This window comes from Falco biarmicus, chromosome 5, assembly GCF_023638135.1.
Source record: "Falco biarmicus isolate bFalBia1 chromosome 5, bFalBia1.pri, whole genome shotgun sequence".
Classification (NCBI taxonomy): domain Eukaryota; kingdom Metazoa; phylum Chordata; class Aves; order Falconiformes; family Falconidae; genus Falco; species Falco biarmicus.
The window spans coordinates 33494213-33520832 of record NC_079292.1 but is presented as its reverse complement, the minus strand read 5'-3'; positions in this window follow the sequence as shown (position 1 = coordinate 33520832).

Below are 26620 nucleotides of genomic sequence, written 5' to 3'. Positions count from 1 at the left end.
TGATATCAGAACTAACCTTTGTTATATGATTATGACACACTGTCATAATGTGTCTTTCTAATAAACATTTCTTCCCCATTGTTGTAAAGAATTCATTTGCCTGAAGAGCTTACTTTTTTCTGTTTGGAGGTTTCAGGTTAGTAATATAAGACTGACCTTGAAAACTCAAGTTAGTGCATTTCTCATCTGTTCTCATCCTTCCTCCCTAGCCATCCTGCAGTTCTCTTATTCCATCAGATATTTCACTTTGGACTAAAAACCAGGCTATGCAAATGTGTGGTGGAGGGAACTGCTCTATTTCTGTGAGAAATAGTGTGGCCAGCAAGAGTAGGGAACTGGTTGTCCCCCCATACTCGATGTGGGTGAGACCATGTCCAGTTTTGGGCCCTCAGTACAAGAAAGACACTGAGGTGCTGGAGCGTGTCCAGAGATGGGCAACGAGGCTGGTGAAGGGTCTGGAGCACAAGTCTGATGAGGAGCAGCTGAGGGAACTGGGGTTGTTTAGACCAGAGAAAAGGCGGCTCAGGGGAGACCTTACCGCTCTCTACAGCTGCCTGACAGGAGGCTGTAGCCAGGTGGGGGTCAGTCTCTTCTCCCAAGTGACAAGTGATAGGACAAAAGAAAATGGCCTCAAGTTGTGCCAGGGAAGGTTTAGATTGGGTATTAGGAAAAATTTTGAAAGGATTGTCAAGCACTGGAGCAGGCTGCCCAGGGAGGTGGTTGAGTCCCCATTCTTGGGGGTACTTAAAAGGTATGTAGATGTGGCACTTGGGGACATGGTTCAGTGGTGGATTTGGCAGCACTAAGTTAATGGTTGGACTCGATGATTTTAAAGGTCTTTTCCAATCTAAACTATTTTATATTTCTATGATTCTATGAATCTATTAGCCAGTTTCATTCTTTCAATAGCTCCCAAGAGGCAACAAGGGAAATCTGAGAGCCATCAGAGTTTGCATCTTATATAAGTATTGTTAAAGTTGCTAGGCTGGTGCTTACAAAGCATTTTGTGAACCCCAAATTTATATGCCATGCTTACATGAGAGCACAAAGTAAATACAATCACGCTACTCATTACATCAAATCCTACAATCCTGCCAAAAATTAATGATTCCCACTGAAGTTCTTATTTCATACTGAGGTACTCCAGAAAAGGATTTCATCAAGCACAGAACTTAGTGTTTACTTTACTATTACCAGCTGTATTTTTTAATTTTACCATGAGAGCTAAAGAATATGTAGAACTCTCATTCAATAAAACCTGGAAATGTGACAGTAAGAAACTGCTCTAATGTTATCAAATAACAGAAATGCTCAAGATAAAGAATGCTGTGTTTTTACAACCCAAAGTTAAATTAAGGGAACACTTTACACCACATGCCTTTGTTGGTCCATATAATTTCCATAAAAAGATAAATCTAAATCTCCCATCTGTATCTGACTTCAGCACATACTGGCCTTCTGAAAAATATTTGTATGGTTGTAGCAGATAACCTGCTATCTCCGTTCCTCTCACATTAACTTGTTTCCTGTGGCTGAATGAGCTATTTCAAGTATTTCACAAAGTTAGACCTTGTTCGTCCTACCTGGTAGTAAATCAGCAACAGAAGTTTTTAAGTACAGTGCCTGCCATCCCCAAGAATGATTTAACAATTCGTGCAGCCTGTTGGTGTTGCATATCCACCAGGGCACAACAAGGACCAGTATAACGCTTTAAAGGTCTGTTTCCTCCCCTCCATCTTTCATGTTCATCTTAAATGAACTTCTCCTTTGTGACCAGGCTTTTCATGGCAAGCACCATCTAGTGGGAGCCTAGCCTCAACACAACACAAAGACATCTGCTCCTCTGAGAACAGGGTGAACTGTTAATGGAAAAGGGTGTTGTTCTTTGCCATAAAGTGCCTTTGTCATCTTGATGAATTATTTGAGACTACCAAAAAGGCTCTTAAGCATCTCATTATCTAAGTCATTTTGTTTTAGACAATGCATAGATCTGAACCCACTCCACTAGCTGAGCACAAAGGCCTCCATACATGAGGAGAAATAGGTACTTCAGAGCAGGATGCAGTTGTCCAAACACTGATTAGAAAAACTTCTTAAGCTAGACAAAAGGTGAAGTAAACAGGTAAGTCCTGGTTTTTTGCAACGTTTTGAGATTCAAGTTGCAGGAAGCGATTATTTACAACTAAGACTTACAGTCTGAAATGCTTATCTGGACTTACATACCTGTGCTCTGTACAAGTTCCAGATATCTTTTTTCCATAATGACCAAGTAGTTAGTACACTCAAAGCAGGATGTGGTTGGACTTGATGAGCTCAAAGGTCCTTTCAAACCAAAATGATTCTATGATTGTATGATTCTATGTGGTAAGTCCCAGGACAATGTCCCCTGTCCCCCCCATCACCTACAACAAGATGAAGTGTTTTTCACCCAGCAAGTTGAAAATGTTCCATCTTGCGGTAAAAGCCTGGTCTCCTTAGGCCTGAAGGAATGAACATGACTTGCTATATTCATGGGTAAAAGCTCTCATCATGAGTTCTCACCCGAAGGCTGTTCTATTTCACAATGAACACCAACAGATTTCAGGTCAGCAGCCAGAATCAAGTCTTCCAGTGCAACCCAGTCACAGACAGGAGACAAAACCACTGGAAATGCTATAGGATCATGAACTCACTCATGCCCTTTCCCACTAAGGAAGGCAGTTGTACCAGGCCTTTACTGGACTGGGGTTGGCCAATGTAGTATCGTGTTATAAAGAAAAGCTCAGCACATAGCTGCATTTCACTGAGCTGTGAGGTGTGGCCATAAAATGCCATACAGAGGACAAAGGGTAAAGCTGTGAATACATGAGGGGTGAAGATAACTGTAGACTTGTAAAAATAACAGTGGCCAAGTACATCTTCTAGTAGCCTAACCAAAAGCAGAAACCCAGAAGCAGCCTGAAGAACACAAACCATCATTAGCTTTACTGGTTCAGGAAAGGTGACTGATTCACAGAATCTCAGCAAGAATCAGTTTGTATGAGATGTCTAACTGGGTCATTATGTATATTTAGCCAAAGATAAAGCAAATATATTTTATGAGATACCAGGTATTAAAAAACATAACACTAGAGCATTTTACTGGTTTAGAGATGTTCTCAAATATGACCAGCAGGCAATTAGGAGTGTTTTCAGAGATATTTCTGCCTGAATGGAATAGCCAGATGTGGCCAATCAACACAGAAATTTTAAGGCAGGGGTCCTCAAACTTTTTAACCAGGGGGCCGGCGCGCAGATGCAGTGGCAGGCAGCCATCTGCGGCTGCTTGGTTTCCCCCCCAACCCCCGGTTGGGGGGGTCTGTAAATACCGGGGGCCAGATTGAGGACCCTGGGGGGCCGTATCCAGCCTGCAGGCCATAGTTTGAGGACCCCTGGTTTAAGGTCTGGCAAAAATATATTTTTTCTTTGTTTTAACAGTTTAAGCCTGACATCCCTTATAGAATTCTAAAGATCTTCAACTTTCATGTCTTGTTAAGAAAGAAACCAGAACACAGGCTGCTGTTTACTGCCACTCACAAGCTGACACCACTTTGTGCTTTCGTCAGTACATTTAGCAAAGGCTCAGATGTAAACTTCCTAGTCAGCATTTCACACCCCTAGTCAGAGTAGACTATAACAATGAGATTATTTGTTCTGTTCCTATATTTGGACAGCTACTGAAGCAGGCTGATCCTCTTGTTAAAATGTGCTCCATTAGACTAACCACTCCTGGCAACCGAGAGGAAAAAAACAAAGTAAGATTCTTCCAAATGTCTTGCTTTCTTTCTTCTCATCTCATTGAGCAAAATTTCCCCATAAATATTTCACTGCACCCCATTTAAGAATAGACTTCTTCAGTCCTGATTAACAGTAATAAGCTCATTCTCTTGCATAATACCCGTTCTGTTATTTGAGAAACATTACATGATCCTTGTAATCAAAGACTTCTGTACAGTAGTAGATTAAGCACAAGTGATTGCACTTCTATACCTATGCCTGACAAAGGTCAATAATCACACACACACCCCCAAAAAAAAGGTACAAGTCTTAATAACAGAACATGCTTCTGTAGTTTGATCACAAAGATTCTTTCTAACCTTTAACAGTGTGAAGGTAGGATACCCTGAAGCTCTCCAAACAAGAACTGAGGTTAGTTTTGACATCTCAGCTTTGGCCTTTCACTACTTTTTAAAAACTTAGGCCATTTATATCTTCTTATTGTAATTTTCTGTTATGAGAGATGTCCCCTTTAACTGGCAAATAAACCCTGCTGTGATGTACAAACTTATTTTGTTCTTCCTTACTAAATGTTTACCTTCAACCTTTTGGCACACCACGGGGGGACTGTGTCTAGTGGGTCCTGGTTGCTACAGGATGCTATGATCAAAAAGCATATAAGACCCTTAAATTTATGCTGCACGGGTCTTGGGAAGAACTGAGGAGGAAAGGCTTAACACAGAGCAGGTACTGTGCCTCAGCCTTACATGCCCTCTGTACTATGGCAGGGTTGATTTCTAAATAGCCTAGTCTGTCCTCTTGTCCTTCAGGTGTCAGTCTGTTCCAAGATTGAATCTCACAGTAAAGCATTTTTTCCACTTTGCTCCACATGACACAGGTCTCTGGAGCATTTGCCCTCCCCTTCTGAATAGTGTCTTGCTCCCAGGCTCTTTTCCAGGAACTCAGTGCCCCCAGAGATGTGCTCTGCAGGGAAGGAGCAACACCCTGCAGCACTGTACTGCAGGCACTCTTCAAGAATGTACGGAGCTGGACAGCCACCAGATCTCAGCATTTCTAATTTGGGACTAAAGGAGTAGCAAGACATTGTCTAAATCAGCAGGCAATCTGGCTATCTATATATAGCTTCCAGATTTTTGTTAGTAGCTTTAAAGACAGCCAAAGTAAGCATTGATTTTTTGCACACACCCAAAAAAGACTAAAAATAGGCAGCTTACCCAACAATGCCTCAAATCAATTACTGGCATCCTTTCAGGCTGCATTTAATTATGCTTACCTGAGGTATCAAATAAAAAAAAAGATAGTGTCACAGCTAATGGAGGACAGGTGCTTGCTATCACCCAGACTGGTTAAGTCCTCAGTGTTAGGCTCTTCTTTTGTTTAATGAAGTGTGCCCAGGTTGGGTTGCTTTTGACCTCTGGCTCTGAAGGGCAACCTAAGCCTTGTTCAATACCTGTCTTTTGTCCTCCCCATGCACAGAAAACATGTAGTATTCCTGCAGAGGACTCACCAGCTCTTCTTATACCTGTCCTCGTGCTTATAGTCCTGAAATTCTCCCTGACTGACTTTCTGACTTCTTTCCAGAAAAGCTCCAATTGTAAGCATGCTCAGGTATCTCTGTCCAAAACGTTAAGACAACCTTTGTCAGCCTTGCAGTGTTGGAAGGGCTATTTGAATGTTTGAGCTATCTCTTAATAAACCTGAGTTTATTTGCTATTTTTTGCTTGAACCAGTGAGGGTGGAATAAAAGCTTTGTGTAATATCGGGATGATTCTGGAGCACTTTTTTCCTGAAGAAGTGATTCCACTAAAACAATTAATTCTACCACCCTTACTCATAATGAATTATATTTGTTATAGGTGATGAAAAAGTGAGGAGGGATGTCAGAGTGAACCCTCTAATGTGTAAGTTTACAGGTGAGTTTAGTCTGCAAAATGTTTGGAGATTTTGTTCTATTTCTGGAACATCAGAGATTTCTGTGGAAACTTTATCCAGAATTAATTTTTCTTTCCTCAGACATACACTTTTCTTCTTTGCTTCTGAGAATTTGAAGTAGCTCAGCACAAAAAATATCAGCTTTCCTTTACTTGTTTGATCTCTAACCTCTATTAAGCTTTTCATCCTTTGTGATGTAATTTTATCTAAACCTTGATCCTACTATGCTATCAACAAAATTCACACTAAGTACAGCTTACCTGTTAGGAAAAAAGAAAAAAAGCCAGCTCTGCTTTATATTTGTGTGAGAGTTATACAAAACTCTTCACAGTAGAACAGAAGAAGTACATTCATATAACACAAAAAATGTGGTCAAAAAGGAAGAAGAGCATTTATGATTGTTTGGTGACTAATTAATGTCAGTAGTTCTGTTAGCATGAGGTCATCAAAAACGTTCTGTAGTCTCTTTTCCCTCTTTTGAAATGTTTTGTTTAGAAAAGAGAAGGACAAACTAGCATCTGTGAATGTGACAGACTGAGGCAAACAATGAGCTAGACGTAGCATAATGCAGGAAAATAGCTTGCAATTACAAAAAACTAATCTAAATTTCTGACCTGAAATTCCTCTGCAATTTCAGTGGGCTTTTGCAATACCAGAAATAAGATGTTTTGATAAGATATTGGTAAGAATTACTTAGGGAGTTGTGGGGGTTTTGGGGTTGGAGGGTTTTTTTGGTTTGGGGAGGGGTTTTTATGTGAGCAAAAGTAAAGTTTGAGAGTGAAATTACTGAGTTCATTCTAGTTTTTCAGGTTTGAGCTTCTGAAAGCCTGAAAAGCTCATTACATTTCTACTGAGGATGGAGATACTTCTTTTCTGCTACCTACGTTCCAAAGAAACTCTGGCATATAGGAAAAAATATGTCAAACGGTGGAAGCTTCATTCTCACTGTTAATACCTTCTTAGCGCTTTTAGGGACTAGGGTTATTTTTGTATTTTTCTCCTCTCTCATTTAAAAGCAAGTGATTTCCTTTTATCTTCCTCCTTGCTTTCTTTTTTCATCTTAGTAGTATCAGAATAAACATGACTTCATATATGCTGAAAAAGCTTCTTCTAAGGAAGATGGTAAAAACAATAACTATTATAAGGCTTCCCCTGTGAAATATCTTTTGTTTCATTTTATGGTCAAGGGGCTGAAGGAGAGTAATTTCCTCAGTTTGTAAAATGAACAAATCTGAAGTCTGTTGGGTGATTATTTCTGGTGTTTGCAATCATAGGGTTGGTTTATTCACTTAGTGAATCAGATCACCCTCAACCTTTTGCCCAAATCAGAATGCCCCTGAACCTTCACAGATCTCCAAGCTGATTAATTAATATTTTGACCCTACAGTCAAAGCAAAAATGTTGCCAGATCAAGAAAAGTGGAGTTTTCCAGCAATCTGTCAATGGACTATCAAACAGAACAGAAGCCTCCGTCTTCCCAAAGCCTCAGAGGTTCCTTTTTGATGGTTTTATAGTCTTTTTCACTGCCTCCCACTGATCACACTCTGGAGAGCAAGCTGTAGTACTGAGCACACCATGGTGTGCTCTGGGTGGCCCAGAGAAGCTGTTCATGTCTCAGGGCACTGACCCAACTGCTGGGGATGTTGGTGGTCTGCCTGCACTGACTGATTGTAAGGGGGCTGTTGAGAAACTGGGTACCTAATAGATGTCCCTTGGATAGGCTTTTGCAATAGAAGAGGATCAATCTGTGCTTGGGTCTTCCCTGTTTCCCTGAAGTCATCACCTCTAAAATGTTTCACTGTTGCTTAGTTATCTCATTGTCATCAGACCCCTTTTCTCAGTTTCATCCAGTTAGTTTCAGTGATGCTTTTTTGCACTTTGTTTTCTCCTTATCATGAGGTGCATTGATGACATTGGTGGGCATGTGATAGCTAACCCATAGAGCCAGAAGCTGTGAAGACAAACCAAGTTTACAATAGGAAGAAACTGTGAGTACTAAAGTAGTGAGTCTGGTTTTGTTTGTTAAAATGTTTATGACTACAAACAAACTGAAGCAGTCCCCATTAACAGTTTAAGTAAAATGCTTACCTTATGACTTTTTTGTTGAATCACACGCTGAACTCCAAGGATACACAAGGTAAAGGTAATAATGAAGGACGTAACAAGCATAGTGTGCAGAAATGAATACCAACATTCTAGAGAAAGCTTAACTGTCTACTTTAAAATAGTACTAGAGAGCTCTACTACAGACAGCCCACAAGTTTCACCATGGATTGATCACATGAGGTCTGGACAAACATCGTAATTAATCAGGGCAGTGTTTCATATTGTCAGGGGATAAGTCTTCATTCAGAGGACTGAAAGATCCATGTCATCTTAAAGATAGCAGAATAATGACTTAAACTGTAGAGTTTAAGACAGGCTAGGGGACAAAATATTCTTAAACAATCTTCATGATTTTCTTTAAAATATGTTCATTCTTAAATGAAGTTTGACTGCAGTCTGTAAATTATTTTCTACACTAACTTATTGCCAAATCCCAAGTGCAGATTGTATCCCTAATTTAATTTTCCACTTCATGATTTTACTTGAACATAGCAACTAACACATGCTCATAAAAAGAAGGAAAAGATGAAATCCAGGTTTTCACTTCACAAACACAGATGCTGTCCTTGTTGCTTTTACCTTTCTGTTGCTGCAGTGCTATATAGGACTTAAAGGTTCTGAGATAGCTCCAATATGCCTTTGCTGTTAGACAGCTAAAGCTGTATTCTGACAAAACAGATATCTCAAATGGGAAGAAAAGAGAATGAAAGCCATGTTTCCATGGTTAACACAAGGAGCTGTCAGGATTAGAACACAGTTCTTCCAGGTCTCACCCAGCCCGTGGGCTTTATAAGTTTGTTTATAGACACAGAAATTCTCACTGTATTGACTAAGTCTAACAAATTATTTCAAGCTTCTGTTTGGTTCTCATACAACAGCAATTCTGATTTTTCCAGCTCCTGGCAGCACAGTACAGAATGTGCTCTCTTTACCATGATTTCTGAAATACGTTAAATGTAAAAGTAGCTGGTTAAAAGATTTTGGCACTTCCCAGTATTTCAAAATAAGTCACTTAAGAAGGTCTAAACCTGGCCTTGCACATATGCAAATAACTATGCTACATGTAAAGTAAGTAGCAATGTTCACTTCATGAAGGTCTGTCTGTCCATTGTGCATGAAATGAGATGTGGACTAAACAGTGTGTTTTGCCAGTGAGGGAGAAAATGCCATCTAAAGAACCCCCAAGTACAAAAAGTGTCCCTAGGAAAATAAGCAAAGAAGAAACAGGCAGCATTTCATGCACTTTGCAAAAAGGCCTGGATTTTTTCACAACGTGCTCGAAAGAGGCATGCAAGTGTCTTACAGCTCTAAAGGGAAACTCCTTTAGCTCAGAAGCTGCTGCACTGCAAAAGGCAGTGGGAGTGGGTTCTTCTCCTGTGACTGGACCTTCCTTGGAACCTGAGTATCACAATCTGTTTTGAAGAGCTAATGGCTAATAACATCAGAGCGAGAGAGGAAACTTGCAAATGGACTTTCAATATGATTTTGAGCAAGTGCTGGGAGTACAGAAATGCCCTCAGTGCCTTGCAGCAAGCCAGCAACAAAAGCACGAGCCCCATACTAAATAGTCAGTGCCTTCAGATCTGTAAGCAGTGGATTAAAGGTATAAACCTCTGGTTTAAAATTTATGGCCTATCAGATTAGGATGATAGAACACATGTTTTATCACCCTTTCTACAACTTAAAAAATAGTAGAAAACACAAATAAGCAAGAAAAAATACTTGTGTTTCATAATAGAGGGGTGTCAGGGCTAGTCCAGCCCGGTATGGCCCTCAGAGCCTCAACGCAAACTAGCCAAGTAAGACATCAACTTGCCTCCTCCATCCTGTAGATCCTTGCTCATATAATTGGCCTTCTTGTTGCTTTCCTTTGTAACTGTTCTTGTGAATTGTAGTTAAGTTTTTCATTCATATACAAATAAATATTGTTAAATGTATATTCTTTTCTATAGGGTTACTAAAACAGTTCACTAGGTATTTGAGAGCACACCTGTATTTACAGGAAATAATGCACTGTGATTCCAAATGATGGGAAATTACTTCTTAAGACTAAGCTAAAACATTCCAATTATTGTAAGATTTAAGACACACCTCTCAGTGCAACATTTTCTGTCCTTAGCTTCAGTGATTTTGCTCAACTGTCTGCTTTTGATAGACTTTATACACATACATCTTCCTATACACTGTAGCTTATCCACACAATTTTTTTAGTTGCATACAGAAATACACTTCTGAAGTAACTAACCCAGCGGCTCCACTTACTCTGCTTCTTTTCTCATTACCAGGTAATATTTAGAGTGCATGAACTGGAGTGCTTTTGGGGAAAAAAAAAAAAGAAAAAAAAAAAAAGAAAACCCAAAACAAACAGGAAGAAAATCTTCAGGAGTTCACATAGTATACTCCAGCTGTAAATGGGCATATAGACCATAGGACCAGACTAGAACAAATCCAAAATAAAAAGAAATAATACCAGGGATGGAAGTAGGGGTCAGGTCATCAACACCAGCTGTTTTCCTCTATAAATCCACTCTTATACCAGCTACTATAAATATTTCTCCCAGATACCTGCTTCCAAATGGTACCTATCTCCCCATTAGTACTTTCTATGGATTTTGGTTTAGGATTGACTGTGAAAGCATTTGCTGATAGGCAGAAAAAGCTTCTTTGGCTAAGCAGAGCTTTTTCCAAGAAAACCCTAGAAGCTGCCAGTTCCCTGTGCATAATGGTTTGTAATACGCTGTCCTCCTCTTTAGCAGGGCTGCCATTACACAGCACCACAGAAGGAGCAGCAGGGGCAATGTGCAAAGGAGGCTGATGTCTCATATCATCATTACAAAGTCTGCAACGTTCACAATGCATTTCCCTTTTCTAATTACATCCTGCACAGCCAATATGTCTGTCTTTCATGAAGCTGATAATCCTCTCTCTCTAGAAGAAAAGCTCATGGTTACCACACACACTTCCTCAGTGACAGATACTTTTGCTCAGTGCCAAAGGTTTTCCCAGCCCTGATGGCCCATCAGGCAGCTGAGATTAGGGCACAGCACCTTGGCAAATAGCATGCAAAGATGTTCCATAGCCAGCATCACAGAACACAGAATCACAGAATCAATCACAGTATGACAGAATGGTTTGGGTCAGAAAGGACCTTTAAAGATCATCTACTCTAAGCACCCTGACATGGTAGGGGAGGAAACAGAACAGAACAGAACAGAACAGAACAGAACAGAACAGAACAGAATAGAGTAGAGTAGAGTAGAATAGAATAGAATAGAATAGAATAGAATAGAATAGAATAGAATAGAATAGAATAGAATAGAATAGAATAGAATAGAATAGAATATTTCAGTTGAAAGGGACCTATAATGATCGTCTAGTTCAACTGGCTGACCAATTCAGAGCTAAACAAATGTTAATGCGTGTTATTAAGGGCATTGTCTAAATGCCTTCTAAACACTGACAGGCTTGGGGCATTGACCACCCCTCTAGGAAGGCTGTTCCATGGTTTAACCACCCTTTTGGTAAAGAAATGCTTCCTAATGTCCAGTCTATACCTCCCCTGGTACAGCTTTGAGCTGTTCCCACCTCCTACCATTGGATCACAGGGAGAAGAGATCAGCACCCTCATGTTTGGTTCCCCTCCCCAGGAAGCTGCAGAGAGCAATGGGGTTGCCCTTCAGCCTCCTTTTCTCCAAACTAGATAAACCAAAAGTCCTTAGCTGCTCCTTATAGGACAAATCTGGTCAGGACAGATGAGGCTGATGAAATCCCTGTCTAATCTGATCTTGAACACATCATCTCTGGCTGCCTTTAAACAACGAGCTTCTCACTCACAGCTGCATTGACCACATACAGCTTTAGATTGCTGCTTGTCTCTTTGTTTTGAGTGCGTACACCTCCATCACCCTCACAAGCATGTTCAAGAACATAGACATGGGCAAGACAAATTCTTGGTTTATGAAGAAGCACTTCTGAGAGTGCATGAGGAATGGTTCTTTAGGTCCTGATGAGAGAACAACCTGTGCAAACCACAGAAAGCGCACAATTGAATATTAGTGTCTGGTACAGCCTTGTTCAGGGCAAGGTTCGCTCTAAGCTGGCTGGTTCTGGTAGGAAAAGCTGTCTGCCTGTGTTAATATGCAGCTCTGCTGGGTTACCATAGTCCTCTCAGTGTATTGCCACGCACAAACCGATCCTACATGCACTGTGTTCTGTATTGAGTTGCAGAATGCTGTCCTGAGAGGGTGTTCAAAAGAGCTTTGTGCTGAAATCCAACAGAGCTGGCTCCTGAGAAGGAACAAATGCAAAGCACAGAATGAGAGAGAATTTGGCAACAGGGGATTGTGCCTCAGGGCTTAATGCCCTCACATCTGTGTCATTTTCTTTTTCGAAACCCCAGAAATGAATAGCTTAAAAATAATGGCAAAAAAATGGTACAAAATGAAAATTTTGGCTGACTTTCAAAAGAAGAGAACAAAAAGGCTTTAGAATTTTAATGGGGATCCATAGAAGAGGACACTAGCAGATAACCATTGCAGTCAGATAGACGATATGCACTGATTTCAGCTGTGTTTTTCTTATATATGTCTCTGCCTAGTGGGTTTTACTTTCTTGCAGGTTAACCACAACTGGACTGTGAGGAACAAAATGAGTCCATCGCAAGGATGAGTCAACAAAATGATTAAAAAGTCCTGAAGCTCTGTATCATTTGTCCTTTATATGTAATTGATGAGGTTGTGTTATCAGTTTCACATTTATGAGAGTATGAGGACACCTGTCAGAAAACTGGATTTCAGAGAACTGTTCTTCCCTCACTTGTCATCTTTTATTTCCCTTTATTATTTTCTTTCATTTTCACTAAAATTATAAAATGTTCCTTTTGTTATGTAGTCAAGATGACTGGTCATTCATCTTGCTGCATTCCTCTGATTTTCTTTTGAAACAGATTCTTTTAGCGAAGGTCCTATTTCTGACTCAGACCTCATTCCTTAAGAGGCTGATGTGAACCATAATATGTAGCAACCTAATTTAGACTTGCAGGTTTATCAAACTTGCTGTCGCCTGTTAACTTCTGCTTCATAAACTTATAAGAACACAGCTATCACTGACTTTGCAATGTTTTCAGGAGCACAAACCCCAAAGGCAGATCCAGCTGCCTTGCAGCACTGTAGGCAGAAGCTCCAAGTAGGAAAGCTCTTCGTTACAAAAACACTGCAGCACCTTCTTCCACTATGCTAGGGAGCATTTTTGCATTCCTTTAGTCACTGCTGGAGCATAGCCATTGCGGATGGCCTAATCACATACGTTAATTAACAGTCCCACGTCACACTTCACGGTTATGAGAACAGTTCCATCTGCATTTTTGAATGGTGAGCAGATCACTCTGTTCTTGCTTTCTGTCACACTGTAGGAATAAAAAATAAGGTTGGTTGAAGTGACTAATGCACACATAATCTGCAAGGTGGCTTTGTAATCCATCAATATGAGAGCTGCTACAAATCTGTGATGTAGTACGATTCATTCCCTCCCCGATCTGGAGACTGTTTGGTTTTAAGGTCAGCCTGGTTTTGACTTGTCCATAAACATGCCAACTGAATAAGGCAATTGAGGTATAAATCACTCAGTGATTTCTGAAGTAATACAGACTGGAGTGAGATTTTTCTCTAGCTCTACTGCCAATATCAACGCTACTTCTGTAGAGTTCTGATAACCATTTCTGCCCTCTACCTGTGATACTTCTGCTGCACGGCAGTTTCTTTCTCTCAGATGTTTTTATGATGTCTATAACACTTCTTTTTACATGTCTTTTACCCACACAAGATTAGTTTCACTAAAAACTAAACTTTTTCCTTCTATTTTGATTTTTAAATTGGTTTTACAACTAATCAAATATTTAACTTAATTTGTGCTGCTGTGTCAATGTCATACACCTTTATCTGCTGTCCTGTATAGACAGCATTGCTCAAGGGCTGACAGGAACTATGATTTTTAAGCTCTGATCAGAGTGCTATTGACTTGACTAAGACTCACGATTTTGGAAAACTACATTGTGGGGTACCTATCATAGGGTGCCTTGGAGATGCTGATTTTCAGATTGTGGATGTTTTGCCCCTTCTAAAAAACCAGTTCTTTGGTTTTAGGAACATGTTCTCATTTTAAAATCTAACCTGTGCAGTCCCCTGGTCTTGCTAGCGATTTATGAATGAGCAGTAACTTGTATGTAGACAGACACGGAATGTCTGCTTTTACATGTTGGCTGCTATTTTTCATTTAATATTCAAAATATTAAATTACAGCACTGGATGGGGAAGAGTCAGGTGACAACTTTTGGTAGGAAAAGAGCATGACACACAAAGGTTCAGTGCTCACTGGCATTGCCATGAGTTGAGCGTCAATGACCAGCCCCTGGCATTCTTGTGGTGCTGCTGATGGGACATCTCTAGAACTAGATTTTTCAGAGCATTCACAGGTAAGCTAGGACATGAAGTCTTCAATGTGCAAACTACTCCTTTGACATCTCACTAGAGACCTACCAGAGTTTCAGATATGAAAGCAACAAACCTAGCAAGGGTAATCCTTCAGTCATGAAAACCAGCAGCAACATGATCTCCTCAGGAAAGCCGAAAATCTGGTGGTAGGGGAAATAAGGAGAAATTGAATGCTTGGGGTGGTTGCCCATCCTACACTTACACTACCAAAGTGGCGGTCTTTATTTCCTTAGGGAGTTTTATTTCCTTTTTCTCCCTTTGCTCGTTCCTGGGGAGGAGCTCCATGGTTTAACCCCAGCTAATTACTGAGCAACACACAGCCACTCGCTCACTCCCCCCACAGAGGGATGGGGGAGAGAGGATCAGAACAGTAAAATTTATTTTAGAAAAGACAAAAACTTGAAAACTATTTCCTGAAGTTTTGTAAAGAAAATGTTATACTTCACCAAAAGGAAAATAAATGCAATAACATATGAAGTGCTGAGTATGTATTCCTCTAGCCTCTAGCAATTTTAAGGCAAGTTAAATTTTAGTCTTCAGCTGCTTGAGGGTGTTAATTTTATTCTCCAGTTATTAATCTAGAGAAAAGGAGATAGATCATGTTTGACTGGATATATCAAATTCCTTCTATCATCCAGGTTTGTCTCCTTTGTGTGTAACGTCCCCACATTAGTAATGATTAGTCACATTTGTAAAGTCTTGCCAGCACTCTAAATGCATCATAAGCAGTAGGGAGAACAATTCCAGTGATTAGGAAAACTGAAGCATCAAAAACCAGATTCATGCAGTGCAGCTGCAGATGCAAGGTCATGGAGACAGAGCAATGCTCTCTTTTCATTGAAGGGAGCTGCTGGTGAAACTGTTGCAACTCTTCTGCCTCTTTTCTGGGTACATTGCATTTGCAGCTCTTGTAAGTTTTCTAAGAGAAGTGCCTGCAGAGAGGAAGTTTTCTTTACTTACATAGATGCCTTTCATAACTGCCCATTTCTGACTTTGGGGCACCTAGAAAGACACTGACATGTCTTTCAGGCACAAGCGGGCTACTGTTGCTGTAGTTCCCCATTCCTCTCAACATACCACTTGCTGTTTCTTCAAGGTGTCACCTGAGAAACGGACGGTAGGGATGTAAGAGCATGAGCGCTATCACTCGGAAATAGCGGGGGGTGCTGTTTCCAGTGAGGCACAAAGAGCTTCTCCATGTGCTGGTGCCACCAGACCTCAGGGTCGCTTACAGAAAAGCCTGCGTTTTGGTGAGTCTTGCAGACCCATGAGCACCTCAGGACACTACCTCCCCTACCCTCAGCATGCTCAGCATTGAGCACATTTACTGTCAGAGTCTTTCTGAGTTAATCTGCACAAGGAGCAATGCTGCCTTTGTTTCCAGGCAGGGCTGAGGGATGATCGCTTGGGATCTAACACGTTTTCAGTCAGTTATATGAACTCTCTGTGAAAGGCAAGTGAAGCCTCGGAGAACATGTAAGCGATGTGTGCCTTTGTCAGCTGCCTCCTTTCAACACCTTTGATGACCTCAAGAAGTTTAAGCTTCTTGCCATCCCCATCCAATGCTGTGCTTTTTCCTCTTTTGATTCCAGACAGCAACTCCCTCTGCTAAAAATCACTGACTTACTTGTAACACAGCTCCAATGCATTAGCAGTGAGCCAGACAGGATAGCATTTGTACAGTTAGTACTTGGGTTTGCTAATTTTTCATAATTTGTAAGTTTAGCATTCAAAAAATGAGAAAAATATGTTTTTTTAGAAGAAAGAATTACCACAAAAAAAGATTTTAATGTGGGAGAGGGGAAAGAGGAAGAGAAGAGATTACAGCATTGCTTGAGTTACAAATACTGCAGATACATGAAAGAAAAATGACTTAATCAAAGATACTGCAGCCCAATGAAAAATCAGAAAACAGCAGCAACAGAAGTCACTACAGCTATAATGTTCAAGTAAGAATCAACATTTTGTCTGAAAGCTTTCCATGAAGACAGGAGTGCAGGGGTGTTTTTTAAACCTGACAGCCCTCGGCAGCAATAGCTGATTTCCAAATTGGCAATTACATCCTATTAGCACAGCTTTTATGGCCACAAAAGCTCTCCGCATCTTTCAAAGCCCAGTTGCTTCTAAAAAGACCTGGACTGAAAAATGCATTAACTTGAAAATAGTTGTAAATACTGTCCATTAAATTGTATATCACTTGACACACCTGGGTCACTTGTTGTCAGTCAGGGTCCCATGCCTTGGAGCTTCTGCCCTGGAGAACCCCAGGCTTGCTCACCCTGCAGCTCTCATGCAATCCTTTGTAGACGATGCATACTTTTCCAGGGAAAGACAGGAGAGCTCACTTTGCAGGCAGAAATACCCAGTATAAAGAATAATTCTTTTAAATACATTTATCTTTTCCATGTGAGTTAAGCTACTTCAATTTTACCAGATTGAGGCTTGCATCTGTAAAAATTTACAGCCTCTCAGTAACACCTGAAATTTTCTGGATTTCATGATAACATGCCTAGGTATGTTCCACCTGATTGTATTGTGCTGTTGCTATAAACCTCTTTGCAAGTTCCTTCACTATTTGGGGCAAGAAACAGGATAGTGGGTCAGACTGACCAGCCAGAGCTGAGCAACGCAGATGAACAGGTCAAACAACTTCAACAGCCTCATTAAAGAAAAGTTCCTCCAGCTGATTCCCTTTTTCCTGGCACTGTCTTTTCTTGACACAGGCGATGTAAACGTATCTGTTATATATAAAAAATGAATAAAATAAATATCTACAAATTAATAAAAGTGTTAGGCAAAATGAGAGTGCACATACAAACATGCTTTACCAAAATATTTATAGGAGCCATGTTTTAAATGAATAATCTCGTTGCCTATTTCTATTGTGTTTCACTGGAATGACAATAGATTGCCTTTTGATACTTGAAAAAAACACATAAAACCAGAGTTCTATTCAGCAAACAGAAAATAAAGTAACTACCGGCAATTTTTTTACTTGATGTGATAGGTATGATGAACCAATTGTTCAGCCCAATGCCAAATGCAGTTTGATACTCATACATACTTGGAATCCATCTCCTTACCCCTTCCCACAAACTATTTCTTTTACCACTATCATATTTTAGAAGCCACAGCTACACCACCCAGTGCTACCTATAACAGGAGGTTAGAACATTTTTTGTTCTTTTCTGCTCTTTGACTTCTTAGCTCAGGATTTCCCTTCAGCATGTGAAAAAAAATTATGGGTCATGTAACACTTGAACTAGGTAAACAGAGATGGTATGAAAAATCAGGCAATGCCTCCGTGTTCTGCCTGGCTTATCTCATTTTTCTGGTTGCAGCATCACAGCTATGATAAACAGGCAACTGACAGCCTGAGAAATGTCCTGAGTGTGTCTGACCAAAAGCCTAGGGCAAAGATCTTCACCTCACAGCCTGAGAGGGGTAAACGGTCCATCTGCACAAATGCTCCTGGACACCTGGTGGTATTATTTATGGAGATAAGTAAATTATCGTTGTGTAAGACGGACTGCTGGCTACTTTCCACGCTCTGAGCAAAGGGGCCAGTGTCAGATGTCCCAGAGTCGCTAACCCTCGTAATACCTGTGCTGTTTCAGAGCCCTCCCTCTACTTATTAAATGCAAAGAGTAAAGCCTCCACGTTGAGACTGTCTAGACAGAGAAAAAAAGCATAAAACCTTAAAGGCTTCAAAATCAGGGGAGGACACAGCTTTCCTCCCCTCAAAATGTTTAGTTGTCATGGTTTTCCTCTCATACACCTGGGGTGCTTGAACATTGTTGTATCTGGAGAGGTGTGTGGATGGCAGGGCAGATGCCTACCCCATCCCTACATGTGACTGGCCATGTTACAGATCCTTTGCCAGTCACTTTAGAAGCCAGGGTGTACAGAAACCAGCAGGAGCCATAAGGCTCACAGTGAAAGGGTGAGATGGATGTCTGACGAGCAAAAGGAAGGAAGGGAATCTCAGAACTGGGTGCCAGTGCTTGGGAGATCACTGTACACCTGAAGGAATTAGAATAGTTGGGGAAGTCCAGCTTTCAGTGTTTTTCAGTGATAGCTGGGAGTTTAGCATGGATGGAGAGGCTGCAGGAGAAGCAAATGGCATGAAGCAGACAAGAGCAACGAGAGCAACTCAATGATAGCCCTTCTCTAGAAATCAAATGGAGTGGGCAGCCAAACACAGCACTGCGGGCGCCTGGCACAGCTCTCTTCTGTCGCAACCCCCCTCTATGGAGCTAAGGAAAGGAAAGGTGGTGGGAGCAGGTAACACACATCCTTCCTAGGAGCAAAGAGGAACAAAGAGACTGAAAATCCAGTGCAGCTTTGCTCTCTCTCCCCCTGCTTCTCTTTCTAGTGAAAAGGAACCTGCTCCTTTCTCCTCCCTGATGTCCTCTCAGCTCCTGTAATTCCACTGGTAAAAGTGGTGGCAAAAGACTGGAGATGCCAAATAGGCTGTGTTGGTCCCAGCTGTGACCACCAGCCAGGCATTCTGAGCCACAGACCCCTGGCAGTACAGTTCCCCTTGCTGTCTGAATCTCTTTCAGACACAGACTAGCATGCTTATACACACAAGTGTGCTTTCACTATGCAAAGAAGGTTACCTGAGCTGAACACTGAGTGTTTCAATTTGCTTGCATCCTAGCAAAATCAGCTTTGCAAACAAGAGAGCGATAACTAATGTAATCATTCCACCTAAAGTTAGCAAAATTGTCTGGAAGTAACTTCTGTTTCAGTTGATTAGCATGGTATGAAACAGGAAAAGGAATATTAATGTCAGTTGCTGACCTTTACTCAAATCAGGAGATATCTCTGTGCTTGCTTGTTTCTGTGTGTGCTTTGCTTGGTTAATTAAAATTCTGTTGAGCAAGAAATAAGGGGAGAAAAAATGTGATCTTTTGGATGATTCCCACTGAAGTATATTATGTTTCACCAGGATAAACTCTGTAACATCTGCTTTGACTTCCTTATCAACCTTCCCATAGTCCACCTTGGAAGTACCCAGCTCTCGCAGCTTCCAGCAGCTTCATGGTAGGTACTCGGCATCTCTGCAGCTCAGCCCTCCTCTGTTACTTGGACACGGAGAAAGAGTCCGTGAGCAGGTAGCTGAGACACCCACAGCCTGTCAACCAGCTTTGAGCTCTGATGTCCAAAACAGTGTCAGTGCCAAGGGGCGACAGCCAGAGCAGTGACAGTAAAAATTTATACTTTTTATGCCTGGGACCTAAATCTTATAAAGTGCTAGACCATAACAGTCCCCTGGTGATCAATTTCCCTCATGGCTCAAAGGAAATAAGGTCTGTAACTTTTAGACTAACAGAATGATGAAATAGCTTTTAGCTCATCGTAACACAGCACTTCACATTTCACACACAAAACATTCCAATGCTAATTCATGGCTGATCTGCTGATCAGATACTAGGAAATCTCTCCAGGTTACTCTGAACTTTATTTTCAGCTTAAATAAGAACATCAAAGTAAAATATTACAAAGGAGAAGAAACTCGGCAGCTGGAACTGATTAACCATTAATTATTAGAGAGGATGCTGGCACGGATTGGCTTATGGGCTCTATATGAAATAAATGCAGCTCACAGCAGAGTGAAGCATGTTTTAGAGAGGGTGTTATAGAACTATATAGGCTTTGAAGGAAAATGGGGATAAGGAAGGACAAGCACCTTAATGAGGAGTGCTAATTCTAAAGACTAAGGTAAGGTAAATCATCCTTTCTCTGGGAAGCTTTGGTTGCCCTCTTGAAATTCAGGCACCTCCTTAGGAGTTAAGTTTTGCCCTGTTTGTTTTTTTTTAAAAAAAACAAAACAAAACAAAACAAGAAAAAAACAAACAAAAACCCAAACAAACAACAACAACAACAAAAAAACCCCAAAACAACAAAAAACAAACCCCAAACAAACGAAAAAAAAACCAACACTAAAACACAAGCAGTGAGTTAGGCTGCTGTGTGACCTATCTCGCACCTTGGAAGGTTCCTGCCAACATGAAGAAAGCAGATTCCTTCACTATTTGTGGTATGAAGGTCACAAAAGGAGAAGCAGCAGGGACGAGCTGTGCCTCTCTAACTTTATTAGATAAAGTCCTCCTGGCTTGTATCAGGGTTTCTCGCTTGTAAGCTGGGACCGCGAGCTGAAGCCCGAAGCCGAGGGAGCTTTCAGCCTCCTTCTCCGCTACTTGGGCCAGGAAAAAGCCGTGTGATCGAGGATGGAGGCCGAGGGGAGGCTGGCGGCAGGTGCCGTACGGGGCGGCACATCCCGGCTGTGCCCGGGGCGGGGCGGCGGGGCCGTGCGGGGCCGGGGGCGCAGGCGCAGCCCGGGGCGGAGCGCGCAGGCTGCGCGCTCCGCCCCGGGCTGCGCCTGCGCCCCCGGCCCCGCACGGCCCCGCCGCCAGGCCGGCACAAGGTGGCAGCCTTCTAGCGCTCATTTGGCCCGGGCGGGCCGGCACTGGGTAGCTCCGAGCTCTCCTGCGGCTTTTGGACGGAGGGGTCTGCGGGAGGTACAGTTCGGGGGGCGCGCTGCGGGGCGGTAAAACCGCTGCCTCTGCAGCCGAACAGACGCCGTGCGCTGTGGGGAGCTGGCTACAAAGTGTGCTGGACTACTGCTTACAAACGGAGCGAGGAAACCCTTGTTGGCCTTAACGTGCCGGCACTGTGGGGCTCAAGAAGAAAGTTGTCCTTATGGTTACCACAGCTGGTCCCCGCTAAGTCTCCGTTTTCAAACGGGTGCTTCCACACCCCCCCCCACCCCACCCGGGGCTGCCCTGTCCCAGTGTGGTGTGACAGCAAAAACTCCAAGATGCGCTGGTTATCCCTCTGCTCTGTGCAGGGTGGTGCTGGGGGCTCCTCTGGAGTTCCCTGCGGCGCAGGGAGGGGGCACGGAGCCTGAACTCACCACGGCAGGGGGCTGAGCTGAGCTGAGCCCAACAGCATACTTACAAGGGAATATCCTGTACTGGTCAGAAAATACTAAAAAACTGGTAGGTCCAGCATCTTGCATCTTGCCTAATACCTTTACAGCAGTTAAAGCCTTGTCATTCTCAAAATCACACTTTGTTTCCTGTTGCGACGGAGGGAAGACACAGTCACTCAATATGAGTGATCAGCAGACTCCGTTTATTGTCTCCTACAGTCACCTTTTATGCCTTGTTATAATTAGCTCATACATATTACAAAAGTTAAGCTCATTATTGGTTAGTTGCCTAAATACCAAGCCCGCCCCTTGTTTCTCTTCTGTAGTTATCTGTTCCCACCTGCAACATTCTTTTCCCACCAAAATCTTCCTGTTATTGTGTAACAAGGACAGCCAAAGACAGTGTATTTTGCTTTACTTCAGATAAGCTGACAGCGATGTGCATTTTTGTTCAGCCAGCTGGACTATGTCTATGTGACCCTTTTCAGCTAGCCAGTTATCCACAGTTTCCTACATGAGCTTTTCTGATAACAAATAGTTCCAGCCACTGAGTCTTACTGTGTTTCACTACTGGACTGAAAAGCTCTTTATGATGCAATATAAGTACTTTTATGAGAGTGAGTTATTAATTCTTTTTAATTAAATGAAGAAGGCTGAACATTAAATCTGTCAGGTGGGGGGGGAAAAAAGAGAAGCTTTTTTTTTTTCTCTCTGCTTCTAGTTAGTTTGCAGCTATTTTCTGTGTGCTTTCCAGTTTCTCAACATGTTGGATCAGTGGCCACCCAGAGTGAATGTGTTGTTCTGTTATTGATCTCAGCAGCATCACGCAGAGGTAAAATGTCACCTCCCTGCTGCTCGTCATTAATCCCAGCTTTGTACAGTCAAAGAACTCTGCCCCAACAGCCCCTGATACAGACATCTCACACCTCAGCACAACTTAACAACACCTAACCGAGTATCTGCAAAATGTTCCTTCATGAGTTGAGTAACGTTTCTCTTTCTAGGCTGCCTTTTTTTGTTCACTATTCTGGTAGCGCAGAAAAGCTATGTTTGCTGAGGAGAGCTCTTCATGGGGAGATAATCCTGTGGGATTTGAAAGGAAAACAATGTGAGAAAGAAAACTATCTCTACAACTCTCAATATTTTTTATATTAAGCTAAGCTTCCATATTAACAATACTAGCTGTCTGTACTTTCTCTTCAGCAGCAAAGCTTTTAAGGATGAATCTACTACTTCTGAGTCTTTTATGCCATATTAGAGATAACGATAACTTTTTTAATTTACATAGAAGTCGTGGTAGTTCATGTGCTCCTACCAATTTTCATTCTTTTTCCCTTGGATACAATAAGCAAACCCAGAAGGGCAAGAGAGAGCTGCAAACAGAGCTAGGAAAGTGTCAGCTCTGTTCCTGAACTGTTTTTTTGCAACGTCTGTACTGGAGAAGCTCTCAGCCACTTGCTTTATCAGCTACTCTGAGACCTGGCAAAAACATGCAAGCCTCAGGCTGAGCAGGACACTTCTCATCTACCTCGCTTACAAGTGCATAGAGGTGTTACAGAGGGGGCAGATGTGTTAGGTAGCCTCTCTAACCTTGAGTGTCACTTTAAGCAGAAAGAAAAAAGAATAATCGGGAGTGAGTCACAAGGAGGAAGGGCAGAGGGATCAAAAGCCTCCCATCCCAGATGTTCAGGATTTAGCTAGAAAGGAAGGGATATAAGAGTGACCTATTCCCTGTTCCTGGGCTCACCTACTTTGCACTGTTTGGATCTGATTGTGACATCAAGAGCGTCTTGGAGGATCTACGACTCAAAAGGATAGTGAGGACACTATCCACAATTATAATACCACATTGGTCATCATGCCTGACTTTTGGGGAGTGAGTGTCCCAACAGCAGTAGCTGACTTGTTCTGTGTGTACTAACCAGCCAAAAAACAACAGCAAAGATAATAACCTAACAATTTCTTCCCATTCTTAGTTCATTGCAGTTGATTTAAACCATGACCACACATCACAACATTGTTAGTTAAACATCCCATTCAGAGTAATATACCGCCTTCAGTTTGGCTGAGGTTTTAACATCTTACATAAACGGCTTAATTGACCTCTCTGTCTTCTGGAGATCTTTTGGTACAAGTTTATGGAAAATGGAAAGGCCAAGTTTCTCAAGATCGTATCAGAAGTTTCCTAAGAAAGTCAACAATACTTTATAAGCTATTCCTTGGCTACCATCCCACTGCTGATTTATACTGTCATTCCCAAGTAGTCAATAGAAAGGCTGGAACATTTCTAGATATATTTCCCCCCTAAGGAAGGCATCTGTAATTGAAATTTGTATTACGGGTGATTAGATGCCTCAGCTAATACTAGACTCCCATACGGTGTCCAGTAAGAAACAAACTGTTTTGAAAGAAAACATCTGTTTTAAAGGCGTTACTTTCAGAAGAGAAAAAGAGACCTCAAAGAAAAAGAAACAAAACCAACAAACTGACTTGGCCAAGTTCATACAGGAAGTCCATGGTAGAGCTAGGGCTGTGCTACACATCTCTGGTGCTTTGCAGTTTTACCACACTGCGTTGCCCTCGGAGAGCCGTTCAGACTTAAGAAAGTCTTTGTCCCTCACTTTCTCAGCTCTGTTGCAGTGGTTGCCCTAGAAGCACTGAGCTCTGTGATGTCCTGGTGACCACAGCGGCAGGAAAACTATGAATAGAAGAAAAAGGAGCAACACCTGCTATATCCATGCTTTTGCCTCATAACAGCTCCAGAATTTTCTCGTTTCACTCAAAGTTCTCTCAGTCCATAAGAAAAAATGATCTTGATTTTCTGACATAAACAGCATTCCAATTTATACTCCTTCTTAACTATACTCTTTGTCTGTATACATCTGTCTTGCAGATCGGATTGTGAGATGTGTATCTGACATTTCATGCATGTGCAGCACATTGCACAGCTGAGCCATAGGCTGCAATACAGTTCTAGCACGATAATGGCACGTAGGAAAAAAAAAAATAGTTCTTTGGAAATTCTTTTCTCTATTTTCCTATTCAGCTTTAGGTATTCACAACATGACATTAGTGCCTGCATCTTGAGTGGATTAAATGCCATACCCCCAAAATCTCAGTCTTTAGCCAGAACAGCTAAAATACCCTGTCCCAGGTGAACTGTATTTTCATGGTGAGAGCCTTCATAAGAAGGTGCTTTCATATGTAGTCTCCAACATGCTGGATAAACAATCTAAATTTCTCCATCCAAGCTAATCACTGAGTGTGGACGAAAATGCCCCAGCATCAGTGGCATCTCACATTAGTATGTGAGTCAAGCAATCAGCTCCTGAACATGGTTACTGGCTATGATGAATTCTAGCTGGAAGGAGGTATTTCTCTTGCAGTCACAGTAATTGCCTGTGTCTCTGAGAAGGGGGGGCGTTAGGGTACCATCCTTTTTTTTCAAAATAGCTCGTGGTGTGATATTCCTGCACAAAACTGTTAATAATCCAAAGTTGTCTTGTCATATACCCTGAAGCTCAACATGGGTTTTAAAAACCTGCCTGTGTAAACATTTGGGCAGTTTGCAATGCAGCTCTTAGAATAAGACCCTGAATACCTAGCCTAAGGTTATGAGCACTGAAAGGTGGCAACACATCACTGAACATTTGAGCTGTAACAAAGTGGTTTTGAGGATATTACTGTAAGGTATAACTGGTCAAGGCAGAACAGCAATATAGGCAAAATACAGGAACACTGCAGCTTTTCAGCAGGGCTAGCTCAGCTTTGCATTTATGCAGTTCTGCTTGCTCCTGTACACTGTGGAGCTCATTCAGAGCTAGCTGTGCATGACATAGCATTGCAGGAATAACTTTAATATATGTTTGTTTCCGTTTTACATCTGCAAAATGTCCTATCTGGGCTTTCTAGCCTTATGTGGATCGCAGACTGACAATAGTGGAGGACAGATTTTGAAGAGAGAATGCTGTCTGACCTGATGACAATGGAAGCCCTAAATATACCTTGACAGGGTATTAAATTGGTGCACAGTAAAATTCAGCCTCCCTCTGGAGAGGTAACATGTTTAGAAATGGCATTTGTGCTCACTGCTGTCCTTAAAAGAACTCAGAAACTTCATGTGATGGAAAAGCTGACTCCCTTCTAGTTTCTGGAAACTAGTCGCAGTGATTAATTCTGTATCATAATTTAGACCCGATTAAGTAAGCCTCAGAGTTAATTCAAACCTTGTGACTTTTTACAAATACCAGGTATATCAGCAGTGTGGGTTTAAAAACATGTTTGAACACTGATAAATGTGTTCCTATAGTGTTACAGTTATAAAAATATGTCTGAAAGAGGAGACGAAGTCCTCTACAAAGACCTCTCCTTATTCACAAAAGTGCAGATGCAGGAGGTGTGAGGCACAGAAGAGGAGTATCAGTGAAAGCAAGTTTAATTGGCAATGGCAGGTGCTTTTGTGTATCAAGGTAGTACTGAACACCTTCACTGCACATACAATTTTAGCCTTCTCCTGCTCTAAAAATGAAAATCGAAAGCAGAAGAAGAAAGTGGAAAAAAAAAAAAAACCTACACCTTTCCCAGTCTTGCTTTCCAGGACAAATGCTCGGACATAATTTTTTGGAGATGAGCTTCATGCCTACCAAAAACTATTGCCCTTTTTGGAAAAGTTTTCCCATTTCATCCAAGGACCAGATGTTGTTATCTGATGAGTCTTCCTAGTACTTGATAATCGCTTGATTCTCTGCCAATACTGCGTCCATTTGTCCAGCTCCAGATGGGATAGTTGGATGTGTCCTGGTGGTGGAAGAGTCCACATTCATCTATGCTTTTCTAGAGCTGATAGCGAACCTTACTCCCTCACTAAATACACAAAGTAGTCCACATCAAAAGATATAACTGGGGACTTCTACTTCCAGTGAATGCTCAGATAAAGGAAATCACAGACTCTAGAGGTGGGCTGAGACATGTTTTCCCAAAAGATCTTTTACCTCCCTAGGTAAACCAATGCTTCCAGCACACAGAAAGGAAAATTGTAGAACTGAACAGCTCATGCCAATCGAGATGCCAGTTCTGCTTTTTGATAAGCAATACAACTCTAATGGGCAGTATGAGAAAGCCCACACCAAGGAGATCTTTAGAGTAAAAGGAGATCTTTGGAGTAACTTCAGTGTCTGACTCTTAGATACATGCCCCAGAAGAAAAAGGGAAGAGAGGACATTAGATAACCACTTGTCAGTTCAAGGGGTGTCACATCACACTCAAAATCACTGTCTATCCCAGCTTCTTCCACACAAGGAGGGATGTCATTTGTAAGATACAGTACAAAACCAAATAGAACATCTCACCACATTTTTCTAATGCATTTGGTCTTTGTTGCAAGACTGCTAGCACAAAA